The sequence below is a fragment of the Tursiops truncatus genome, chromosome 3, assembly GCF_011762595.2.
Source record: "Tursiops truncatus isolate mTurTru1 chromosome 3, mTurTru1.mat.Y, whole genome shotgun sequence".
Lineage (NCBI taxonomy): Eukaryota > Metazoa > Chordata > Mammalia > Artiodactyla > Delphinidae > Tursiops > Tursiops truncatus.
Genome location: NC_047036.1, coordinates 141,767,838 through 141,780,641, shown reverse-complemented (window position 1 = coordinate 141,780,641; position 12,804 = coordinate 141,767,838).

Genomic DNA, 12,804 nt, shown 5'->3' with positions numbered 1-12,804 from the left:
TATGCAATCCGAAGAACAAAGAGAAAAAAGAATGAGGAATAATGAACAGAGGCTTGGAGAACGGTAAGGTACTTTTAAACACATTAACAAATATGTAATGAGAGTACCAAAATGATAAGAGTTAGAAAAAGAAGAGAGAAAAATATTTAAACAAATAACAGCTGAAAAATTCTCAAATGTGATGAAAAACAGTTATCTACTCATTCAAAAAGCTCCACAAACTCCAAAGAGAATAAATTCCAAGAGATCTATACCCAGACACATCATAGTAAAAATGTTGAAAGCCAAAGGCAGAGAAAAATCTTAAATCTGAAAGAGAAAAAAGACTAATCTGTACAAAGAAATTTGAATGAGGTGAACAGTGGACTTCCCATCAGGGACAATGAAGTCCAAAAGCCAGTGAGATGATATATTCAAAGCAAAAACTGTCAACCAAGAATCACTGACACAGGAAAATTATCTTTCAAAAATGAAAGTGAAATAAAGATATTCCCACATGAACAAAAACTGAGAGAATTTGTTGATAGCAGATCTAACTTACAAAAACTACTAAAGAGATTTCTTCAGGCTGAAAGAAAGTGAACCCAGGCAGTAATTTGAATCCACATGAAAAAATAAAGGTAAAGGTAATTATGTAATTATAAAAGACAGTTTAAGTGCATATTTCTTCTCCTTGCTTCTTTTAACTGATCTAAAAAGCAACTGTATAAAATAATATGCATATAATTTTATTGTTGGGCCTGTAAGATATGGAAATATGATATATTTGACAATAATAGCAGGAGGCAGGTGGGAGCAAAGCTGTATTGAAGTAAGGAAATGACACCAGGTGGGAACTCAAAATCCACAGGAACAAATTGAGGACTAGACACAGTAAACAATAAAGTTAACATAACAAACTCTATAAATATATACTTGCTCTCTTTTCTACTCTAAACTTCTATAAGAGACATATAATTACACAAAGTAATAATTAATGTACTACTGCTGTTGCAACATATATAGCTGTAATATGTATACAATAATAGCAAATCTGGGAAGAAAGAATAGAGTTACAGAGGAGTAACATTTCAATATCTCATTAGAATTAACTTAGTATAAATCTGAATTACATTCTCATAAATTGTGTATGTGGTAAGCTTTAGTGCAACCTATATGAAAATAACTCAAAAAATAGTTAAAAATCGTAAAAGAAATTAAAATGTTACACTAGAAAATATTAAAATAATTTTAAAAAGAGCAGTAATAAAGGAAGAGATAATAAAAATACAGGAGACATATAGAAAACAGAAAGTAAAATGGTAGATGTAAATCTAATATATGAATGATAACACTAACTGTGAGTGGATTCAAGAACTAAATCAAAAGAGAGAGAGTGCCAGACTGCAGGAAAGAAAGGGAAAGAAAAGAAAAGAAAAGAAAAAAGAAAAGGAAAGGAAAGGAAAGAAAAGGAGAAAGAAAACAACAGAAGAGAAAAGAAAAGAAAGAGAAAAAAGAAAAAAAGAAAGGAAAGGAAAGGAAAAGAAAATAAAGGAAAAGGAAGAGACAAAAGGAAATTAAAGAAAAGGGGAGGGGAGGAGAGGGAAAGGGAAGGCAGTGGAGGGGAGACTAGACAAGATGAGATAGATAAGACAAGATCTAACCATAGGCTCTCTGCAGGAGATATACTTTACATTCAAAGATAAAATTGGTTGAAAGGAAATTATGCAAACAGGGATAATAAGAATAATAAGAATGGCTATAGTAATATGAGTCAAAATGTACTTTAAGAGAAATAGGGAATTAATAATACTAGCTGGACACTTTGATGCCCCACTTTCGATAATTGTCAGAACAATTAGGCTAGTCAGAAAATCAACAAAGAAATAAGAAACTATAGCAACACTATAAACCAACTAGACTTAAGATACATCTACAGAATATTCTTCCCAGCTACAGTAGAGTATATATACTCTCAAGTGTACTTGGAGTATTCTCTAGGATATACCACATGCTACACTATAAGGCAAGCCTCAATAAATTCAAAACTATTTAAATCATGCAAAGTATTTTTCCAAACAAAATGGAATTAAATTAGAAATCAATAACAAATTCAGGAAATTCCCAAATATGAAGAAATTATACAATATACTCCAACATAAGCAATGGGCCAAAGAAGAAATCACAAAGGAAGATAGAAAATACTGTGAAATGAATGAAAATGAAGACACAACATACCAAAACTTATGGGATGCAGTGAAATCAATAGGTATAAAGAAATTTATAGATGTAACATCTACAAATAAGAAATAAGAAATATTTCAAGTCAGTAGCCTACCTTCTACCTTAAGACACTAGAAAAAGAAGGACACACTAAACCTAAAGCAAGCAGATAAAGGAAATAATAAAGATTAGAGTGGGAATTAATGAAATAGAGAATATAAAAACAAGAAGGAAAACCAAAGGTAGTTTCTTTGAAAAAATCAACAAAATTGAAAAACCTTTATAGTGAACAAGAAAAAAAAGAGAGAGAAGGCTCAAATTAATAAAATCAAGAACAAAATGGGGGCCATCACTACTGGGCTTCCAGAAATAAAAAGAACCATAAGGGAATACTGTGTACAACTACTCTGCCAACAGATTACAAAACTTAGAAGAAAAGGACACCTTCCTAAAAAAGATATAAACTACTGAAAGTGAGCTGAAGCAGAAATAGAAAATCTAAGTAGAGATATAAAGAGTAAAGAGCTATAAAGAGTAAAGAGATTGAATTAGTAATTATAAATTTCACACACACACACACACACACACACACACACACACACACACACACACAGCCAAGACCTGATGGCTTCTGTGGTGAATTCTACCAAACATTTTAAAACAAATTAATACCAACATTTATGAACTCTTCCAAAAAACAGAAGAGGAAGTAATACTCCCCAGTTTATTCTGTGAGGTCAGTATTATCTTCATACCAAAAGAAGACAAAAATATCACAAGAAATCAAAACTACAGATGTATATCTCTTATGAATGTAGATGCAAAATTCCTCAACAAAACACTAGCAAACCAAATCTTGCAACATATAAAAATAATGATACAGCATAACCAAAGGGGATTTATTCCACAAACTCGTGGGTGGTTTGGCGTTTGAAAATCAATTAGTGTCATACAACATATCAATGGAATAAATGACAAAAACTACATGGTAATTTTAATAGATGCAGAAGAGGCATTTGACAAAATCCAGCACACCTCCATAATAAAAACAACAACCAACTAGAAATAGAAGGAAAATTCCTCAAACTGCCAAGTGGCATCAATAAAAATCCCACAAATAATGTTATATCTGATGATGAAAGACTGAATACTTCCATTTAAGATTAGGAACAAGACAAGGATGTCCACTTGCACCACTTCTGTGTACAGGTACTGCTAGTTCTAGCCAGAGCAATTAGATAAGAAAATGAAATAAACAACATCCAGATTGGAATTGGGAAATTAAAACTATCTATACTTACAATATAAAGGGCATAATCTTGAATATAGAAAATCCTGAGAAATCCTCTAAAAATTTATAAGAACTAATAAACAAGTTGGCAAGGTTGCACAGCATGAATATATATAATCCATTTTATTTCTATACACTAGCAATAAACAATATGAACATGAATTTAATAAAACAATTACATTTATAATAGCATCAAAATGATGGAAAAACTAGGAGTAAAGTTAACAAAAGAAGTGAAATTATACAACACTGTTGAAAGAAATCAAAGGAGATATAAATAATAAAAATGTATCCCATGTTTGTGGGTGGGAAAACAATATCATTAAGATGGCAATAATCCCCCAAATGATCACAAATTCAAAATGATCCATGTCAAAATTCCAGCTGGCACCTTCTGCAGAAATTGTGAGGCTGATCCTAATTTTTTTAGGGAAATGTAAGAGACCCAGAATAGCCAAAACAGTATTGAAAAAAGAACAAAGTTGGAGGGCACACACTTCCCTTGTTTAAAACTTAACTGCAAACCTACAGTAATCAGGACAATGTGATATTGGAGTAAGAAGAGACATGCAGATCAATGGAATACAATTAAGAGTGATATTATCTCCATCTTCAGATGAAAAAATTGAGGCAAACAGAGGTTAACTAACTTGCCCGAGGTCACAAATAAAAACTTAAAAAAAACAGGATTTGCCATATTATACATTTGTATCAAGCCATTATTCATTTTCATTAAGGAATTTAACTTTGGTGCTTTTAAGGGTGAACAAATTCTAGAGATGCGTAGATATTATCGTCCTTTTCTTCCTCTTGATCAATCTTAAATGTTTTGATTTTATACTGATTTATTACTATTTAGGAAATGTACAGTGCATCATGGCTGGATCAATGCAGTTTCTTTTATTCTCCTCTTCTAGAGTGTGAGTTTCTGAAGAGCATGGACAATATCTTATTATATATTGCTTATTTCCTAACTCCCTGTAAGTGGCATTGCATAGAGTAGGTATTTGACATAAGTGTGAGAAATAAATTCAAACTGAAAATATCACAATGGGTAAGGTCTCAGTTGCTGAAGCTTGCCGGAAATCTCTATTTCCTCCATTTTCATCACTTTAAGCAGAAATTTCAACCACCCCAGGTCATCGCAACATGTGGACCCGTGTAGTACATGGGGATTGTATAAGTGAAATCATTCTAATGAACATTAAAAAAAAAAAAATCTGGGGGCTTCCCTGGTGGCGCAGTGGTTGAGGGTCCACCTGCTGATGCAGGGGACATGGGTTCATGCCCCGGTCCGGGAAGATCCCACGTGCCGCGGAGCGGCTGGACCCGTGAGCCATGGCCACTGAGCCTGCACGTCTGGAGCCTGTGCTCCGCAACAGGAGAGGCTACAACAGTGAGAGGCCAGCGTACCGCAAAAAAAATAAAAATTAAAATTAAAAATCTGATATGACAGAATTTCCTGAAGAATTTTAAGTTCTAATATTCTGAAATTTTAACATTTTCTGAAAGAAGCAGTGTCTATCCTTAGAAATGAAACATTTTATTTCAAAATTTCTGGCATAAACATTCTAATAAGAGTTTTATTCTCTGTCAGAAGGATGATCGCTTATTGTATAGCAAAGCTGGGTTCACATTCTTTAAAAAAATGTTAGAATGTGACTTCTCAAACTTGGAGTTTAAACAATATCAATTTTCACAGAAAAATCCTGTTCACATTGTAAATATAAACTGTCCTCATTATGTCTTTTAGTTTATTGTTTAAAGTATTTTATTTAAAATTAAGAATCTATTTAGCATGCTTATTTAGTAGTGAATGGTATTTTTGCAGGGCAATTCTTCATGGCATTTATATATGTCTTGTAACAGCTTCTGTCCCAGACTATCTTTTCAAGAATGTTTATATAGCAGAACAACCTTGGAAGATAGAGATAGTGTCTCCCTCTGGGGCAAAGGGCATATTTTTTTTCTTGAAGAATATAATAAAGATAATTTTTCCCTCTGGGGCAAAGACTCAATAGCTTTGCTAGCAGAACCTTTAAAAGATTGGGTTTTCCTAAGATCAGTGTTCCTCTGAATAACACAGATATACTGTGTGCATAGTATCTACCTGGGTCCATCTTGTCATTGTCCCATGGGACTTGGAGGTCAAGAGGAACTAATGCAAACATGAAGTTATGCTGCCTGCAGCACTGTGACTAATAAAGACATGGGTCCCTAGCTCCGAAGTCTCATGTTTCTGCTTGTACCTAAGATACTATGGCAAGCTACCTTGTTACTTTTTAAGTAGGGTAAAATCTCAAACCCTTCAAGTTACTGACAGAAGTAAGCTCCTAAACATGGACTCACACAATGTGGATATTCTTAACATAATACGCAAATATTGATAAAAAAACACATTGCCAAATTAATATATCTAACACCTATGATAATGATCATAATAGATCTATATGATCAAGTGTGTATCCTGGTAATCCACAGTCACCATTTTACACATTTATTTATAAATTATGGAGTTTTCTTATAGCCTTCCTATTTTTCTGTAAAAAAAGTAGTTTTAGCATATTAAAATTGAAATTTTATTCTTATTAAAATTTAAATATATACTTTTTATTCTTATTAAAATTTAAATATATAAAATTTTATTCTTATTAAAATTTAAATATATAGAATTTAAATATAAATTCTTATTAAAATTTAAATATATATTTAAATTTAAATAAATATTAAATTTAAATATATAAAATTTAAATATATAATGTATATTATTATCACAGAACAATTTTAATTAAACAAAAATCCAAGTACAACATCATAGGTGTAAATGCTTTTACCAATGGTTTCTTTGGTCTCCCTGTGATTGTCAAATTCAAAGCTTTTGTGTTGGTTAAAACCCACAAACAAAACAGTTTTGTCAGCTTAAGCCCTAATTCAAAATATTGTCATCTTAAAAGAACCACTGACTATGCCAAGTTAGTATCAGACATACTTTTCAATAAATAAATCTGATTGTGCTACAGAATTAAGTAGTTATGTATATTTTTTTTCCTTTTTTGTTCATCTTTATAGTTTAAATAGAATAAGGTAAGAAGGCAAGGACTATTCCTCCTTGTATTCTATACCACCAACAAATAGTGTCCACTATAAAAAATGTTAATTGAATGAATGTACTATTTATGTTTAAATCTCCTACTGCTGCTGTGCTTTAGGAATATTCAACGACCAAAAAATGGCTTGGTTTTTCACATTCAGATGGTGAGTCCACCTGATACCACTAGAGTAATTAGTATAGTAAAAGCTGTTGGAGAAAATGTACATTGGAAACTCTGGCCAATTCTATTCAAGGTCATCTAACTAATTTGAAACATCACTGGTTCAAGTCAAGTTTATCATATGTAATTCCTGAAGGTCCCTGCACTGCCTAACAAAATTTACTACTAAAGAGTCAATGTTTATAAAATACCCAACCTTCATTAGGTGACACCTTCAATAATAACCATGGACAAGACCCTGCCTATAGGGCTCAAGAGCTGAAATTGATGGGAAGGCAGGCAAAACATAAACAAGTGAATTGCAAAAGCAGATGACTCCCACCATCTGCTTAGCTTGTTTCTGCTCTCATTTTGCCAGGAGCCTTTTGAGAAGACACGAAACCATGCTGATGCCCTCCATCATATGTTATCTCTCCTTTCCATCTGTGATGCCCTTTCCTATGCTCAATGACATTACTTTGGCTTTGCCCTTCCCTATGGAAATACACAAGATAAAGGAAGGGGAAGAAAGGGGTTCCAAGAGCCCACAAAAATACTGAGGATGAGGATAGGATGGGATGTTAAGTTTCACTTTTTAGGGGGCCAAATGAGGAAGAAAATTATTATAGACTAAGGTCTAAAATACAATGAACCACATGAAAATATTTATTCAATAAACATTTCTAAATATGTGTCGTGTGGCAGGTACTGTAGTGGGCTCTGAAGATAACAGGGAAAAAGAGGGAGTGGGGGAGAAAAGGCTTAACTCTTGACTTCAAGAAGTTTGTAGTTAGAGAAACAGGCATAAAACAAATATACAAAATAATTATAAATGTTCCTTACAAAGCAGGTTCAATCAATCTCAAAGCTTAGACGTAGAGTAACAGGGCATGAGGAAAATTGCTGTGAATAAGTTGGTTGAGAAAGACTATCTCTATGAGATGATGGATGTTCACTAAAGTCACTGTGATAATCATTTCACGATTTATGTAAGTCAAATCATTATGCTGTACATCTTAAACTTATACAGTGCTATATGTCAATTATATCTCAATAAAACTAGAAGAGGATCAAATTAACAAATAAAAAAAGAGTTCAGCTGGGCAGTAACATTTAAGGTGAGAGCTGAGTGGTGAGAAACAGCCCAGTAAACAATTAGATTAAGGCAAGAGTAGGGAGAGGGTCAATATGAGCAAAGGTTTGGAGGAAAAAATAAAACTTGGTGCGTTCTAGGTAAGGAAATAAAGCTACTGTTCCTGGAGTACAATGAGTAAGGGGAAAACCACTGCGAGAGGAGATGAGTGAATGAGAGGCAAAACACAGATTGTATTCAGTCTTGGAACAATACTCAACTGTTCTGATTTTATTCTAAGTAGTATGGGAGCCATTGGACATTTTTATTGAAGAGGTGACAGATCAAATTTACTTATAAGATCACTCTGACTGAAAAACAAATGCCGTATGCTAACACACATGTATGGAATCTAAAAAATCTAAAAAAATCACGGTACAGATGAACCTAGTGGCAAGGCAGGAATAAAGACACAGATGTAGAGAATGGACTTGAGGACACGGGGAGGTGGGGGACACGGGGAGGTGGGGGGTGGGGGGGGAGGTGAAGCTGGGACAAAGTGAGAAAGTAGCATTGACATATATACACTACCAAATGTAACATGGTTGGCTAGTGGGAAGCTGCTGCATAGCACAGGGAGATCAGCTCAGTGCTTTGTGACAACCTAGAAGGTTGGGACAGGGAGGGTGAAAGGGAGATGCAAGAGGGAGGGGATATGGGGATATATGTATAAATATAGCTGATTCACTTTGTTGTACAGCAGAAACTAACACAACATTGTGAAGCAATTATACTCCAATAAAGATACTTAAAAAAAAAATCACTCTGACTGTTGTGATTATATGTAGTAAGGATAGGATTTTAAAGAGAAATTAGAATGATGACAGAGTTCAAATAAGGGAGTAACAAGAAGTGTGTTCAAATAAGGGAGTAACAAGAAGTGGTGTTATCATAGTCACCTTTGGCAATGCCACAGCGCCTACAGTGTAGCAGGACGACCAAGTTTGGATGAGAAATGTATTTTCTTTATGACAAACTGTTTATCATTCCCCTGGGGAGTATTGGTTACTTGTTCCATCTTCTACATGTGATCTGAATTCCCCAGTCAGATTTTCATATTTATATTTCTTGACAAATATTTGCCCACTTCTAAACAGGAAACATTGAATACACCCAGAAGATCATGATAGTGGCTGGGATGACAGCTTCTGGGTCCTGATTATTTGCTATCGCTCTTTCTGATGCTATCGTCATAAGGTCAAATATGCTGGAAGGATATTGCAGCTCTCACACAGCCACGCCAGAGTGCTACAGTCATCCGCCTTTCCTTAAGATAACAAGTGCAGGCTCTCCTTGTTCAACGCGACCGACCACAGCATTACAAATGGCACCAGCTGAAATGCCTTGTACAACATTGCAGGGGGAAAACTACAGATTTTTCAGAGCTGAGGAAGAGCACTGTGTATCTGCTCCTTATTAGAAACGAAGACTGTGTTTCACAAAATATGGCCTTGTGGGTTAAAACTGTCTTTCTTTGTTCCTTGGAACAGACGAGTGTGGCTTTACATCTCAGGCCAATTATTCTCCACCGTTTTTCAAGAACTGACAAAACCTGTAAAATGAGCAATGATACGAAGACAGTCTACCACTCTGCAATTTACTCTGCACCCTGCATTTGCATCTAATTTTGGTGTATCTCTACTTGCAGGGTAGGGAGAATCTCACTGGGGACAAAAGATTTCCTAATATGAGGACACCAAACAAAAAATAACTGCTAATTTCAGCTGCCTCCTTGCTGGTCAGCTCTCCTCAAGAAGGGGGCTTCTTCTCTCAAGAAGAAGAAGAACCAAATTTATTCTAACCAAACCAAATTAATTTTTTTTCCCGAGATGATGGGATTAGCCAGAAGTAAATTCTGCTATCCTTGAAGAGAGCCCTTGCTCTAGCCTGGGTTTCAGGGATGTAACCTTAGTTTTCACTGAGAACTGCTGGAGTCTGAGGTACAAAACAAACTGTTGGGGCATGTGGAGTGATTTCATACAGGCTTACTCTCACAGGAGAAGAGCAAAGAGTCAGAGATAGAAATCAGTCGTGACTCTCCATCAATAAGGAATCAATAAGTATTCCTTCAGGTTAATGCTTGCACTGGCCCCCAGAAACCCCAGGAAGCCCAGAGACACTGTCCTGCGGGCTCCTGTTGGCAGCACTCCCCGTGGGGAGGACAGTACAGGAAGTGGATGTTAAAAATCAAAATGGGACTGAATAAAGGATATGAACATTTTCTGATTTTTTTTTTCACTTTCACAACACACATGAAATTTACTTAGAATATACCCATAGTAAAAAGAGAAATGATCAGAGGGATGGAGAATAGAGCCTGCTGCAAAATGATTTTCAGATACTCAGTAATGTTCTGCAAGAGAAAACATTGTGTCAAATGTGAATTAAATTTGAACAACAGCCTTTCAAATGCAAATCCTTCGGAAGGGATGTCATTGAGATACAACCTCTAAAAACCTTTCAAGAGAAATAAAATAGATAAATGTGATAATTAAGATCTCTATTTATATGAAAATGATCAGATCACATTTGTTCTGAAATGTTTTTGTACCTGCAACATGGAGGACAGATATAAAAAAGCAAGGATCGATTTTGAAATTTGCAGGTTGGAGGTGAAAACGGAACGATAGCTTGTCTGACAGAGGCAGAGGGCTTTCCTCTAGTATGCTAAGACCCATTATTATGCACCCATAATTGCCAAGGCCCCCACTGACCTCTATTCACTCTTTCTCAAGTAGTCTCCCTTTCAGCTCTCCCTACCCTTTCTCTAATGGAAAGTGTAAGCTACTCTGCTATGCAGCAGCCTTCTGTTAAACAGTAGTATTTATGGGAAGCTGACTGGCCAACTCGAGTATGTAAAGAGAAGTACTGCTACACTGAGTTTTGGAGAAACAGAGTTATATGCAGAGGTATATTAGGGAGTGATCTCAGGAGGTACATGTATCAGCAAGTGAGGAAGGTAGGATTGGGCAGAGGAAGAAGGCCACTTATAAAGTGGTTGTGACTGAATCCTCAGCTGATCCTAAAACCAAGTGGTGGTCTGGAGGTAGATCTCTTCAGAGTTGATACAAATGGAAGTAAGTGCGAGAGTAGGAGAGAAGGACAGAGAAAAGTGCTTTGCATTCCTGTATCTGCCAATCTTTGGCCACAGCTGTCACTGGAGAGGGTATTCCCGGGTGAAGCCAAACTCTGAGGTCAAGGGGATTTCCCAGTGAGATATGCAGCTGTGATATCTCAGCAGGTCCACAGCTCCAGAAGCTGAGGGATGGGTAAAAGAATCTAGGTAGTATCACAATTGCCACTACAGTTGTATACATGATGGATTTTAAGCACTCCCTCTCCTAAGGATTCCCTCACAACATTTGGACATTATTACTTCCTTTTTATCAATAAATTCTCAATAAAGGGCCTTTAACTCAGCGGAGAAAACACATAAAGCTATTCTCAACATTTATACCTAACTATGAATTCTTTATCATACCCTTTCCAACTAGAATGCTAAGAGCATATTTATGGCTGAATAAGGAGAAAAGCCCTGGTTATGGAGGGTAAGAGAAATCTTTGGCTGAGAAACTCTGGGTAGTCACGGTAGAGAAAGAGTAACGAAAAATCTGTAAGAGCTTCATATCACAGATGGCAATGAGAGGATCCTAAGAAGAGAAGAAACACTGGCTCCTCAGATTTGCCCATGGTCAGTTCTATGCCTTTGTGGAGCAGTAATGGGAATGGGGGTGAAGAGATAAAAAGGGAGTAGGCTGCTATGAAGATTTAGACTCACTCTTTCCTCTGACTGAGTTTTTACAGTGATACTCTTTCTAAGCATCTATTCTAGGAATGGAAAAGTCAGGAAACATGGAAGACAGAATATGCTTTGGGTGACAGTGTTGCTACACCAAATACTGAGTGTTCTGTGGTCCTACAGTTTGTTTTCTAACCTCAATCATCTGTGACCCAGTAAGCCCCTCTAGGTTTTTGTGTCTTAACCAGACTTATTTTAAATGCTACGTATACCACTTGTGCCTCCACTCGTATTTCCATTTACTTTGGGCAAATGGTATCTAAAATCTAGGAAAGCTGCCTTGTAGGGCACTTAAGGCACACTCTTATGTATCATTTGACTGGACTTGCCTAAATTGCTTATGGTATTTTTCTGGCCAGATTTGTTAGTGAAGTGGCCAAACATTCCAAGGACCATTTTGCTCTTGTGAGATTTCTTTTAGCTGGTTCTCAGCATTGATGAGGTTCAGAGGGTTTAGAAAACTATCTGAACTCTTGGGATTTTATTTGAACTAAAACTCAAACTTTGAACCCTTTGTGGTTTTACACATCACAAGTAAATGTGTCTCCTGCCTTGATATTATTCCCTCTGGTTTCCTCCTGACTCTTTGTCCCTTGAATAAAACTGAACAGTTAGTTGGAGATCAAAACTCGATCCAAGGGTCACCTCCAATTGACGACCTTCTCTCTACAACAACCACCTTAATTAAAGACCACATCTACAAGCCACCACTTTTCCATGGGCCCTTGGATGTGTTCTCAAGACAGATTTTTCTGTTACACAGCAGCTGCATCCCCTCTGAAGAGGAGCAAGTCCCAGTGGATCACAGATCTTAACCCTATGACAGGCCAACCTATTTATGCTGGCTACTAATAATGACTTATGTTTATAATGGCACTATTCATCCCAGAGGCTCACGCACAGCACTCCACTGACCACATGTGTGCTCTTTAGATGGGCATGTGTCTATATACACCCACATAACACAACTGCACAAAGGTCTTGACTGCTGTGGCTTTAATCAGCCCTTTCTTCCTTTTGCTTAGCTTCAGGGTCTGATCCCTGGGATTACAGGAACAACTGCACCCTTCTCTTTATCACTGGAAAAAAAAAAAAACAGAATTGAACAATTGGGAGTCCAGCTCCCTAT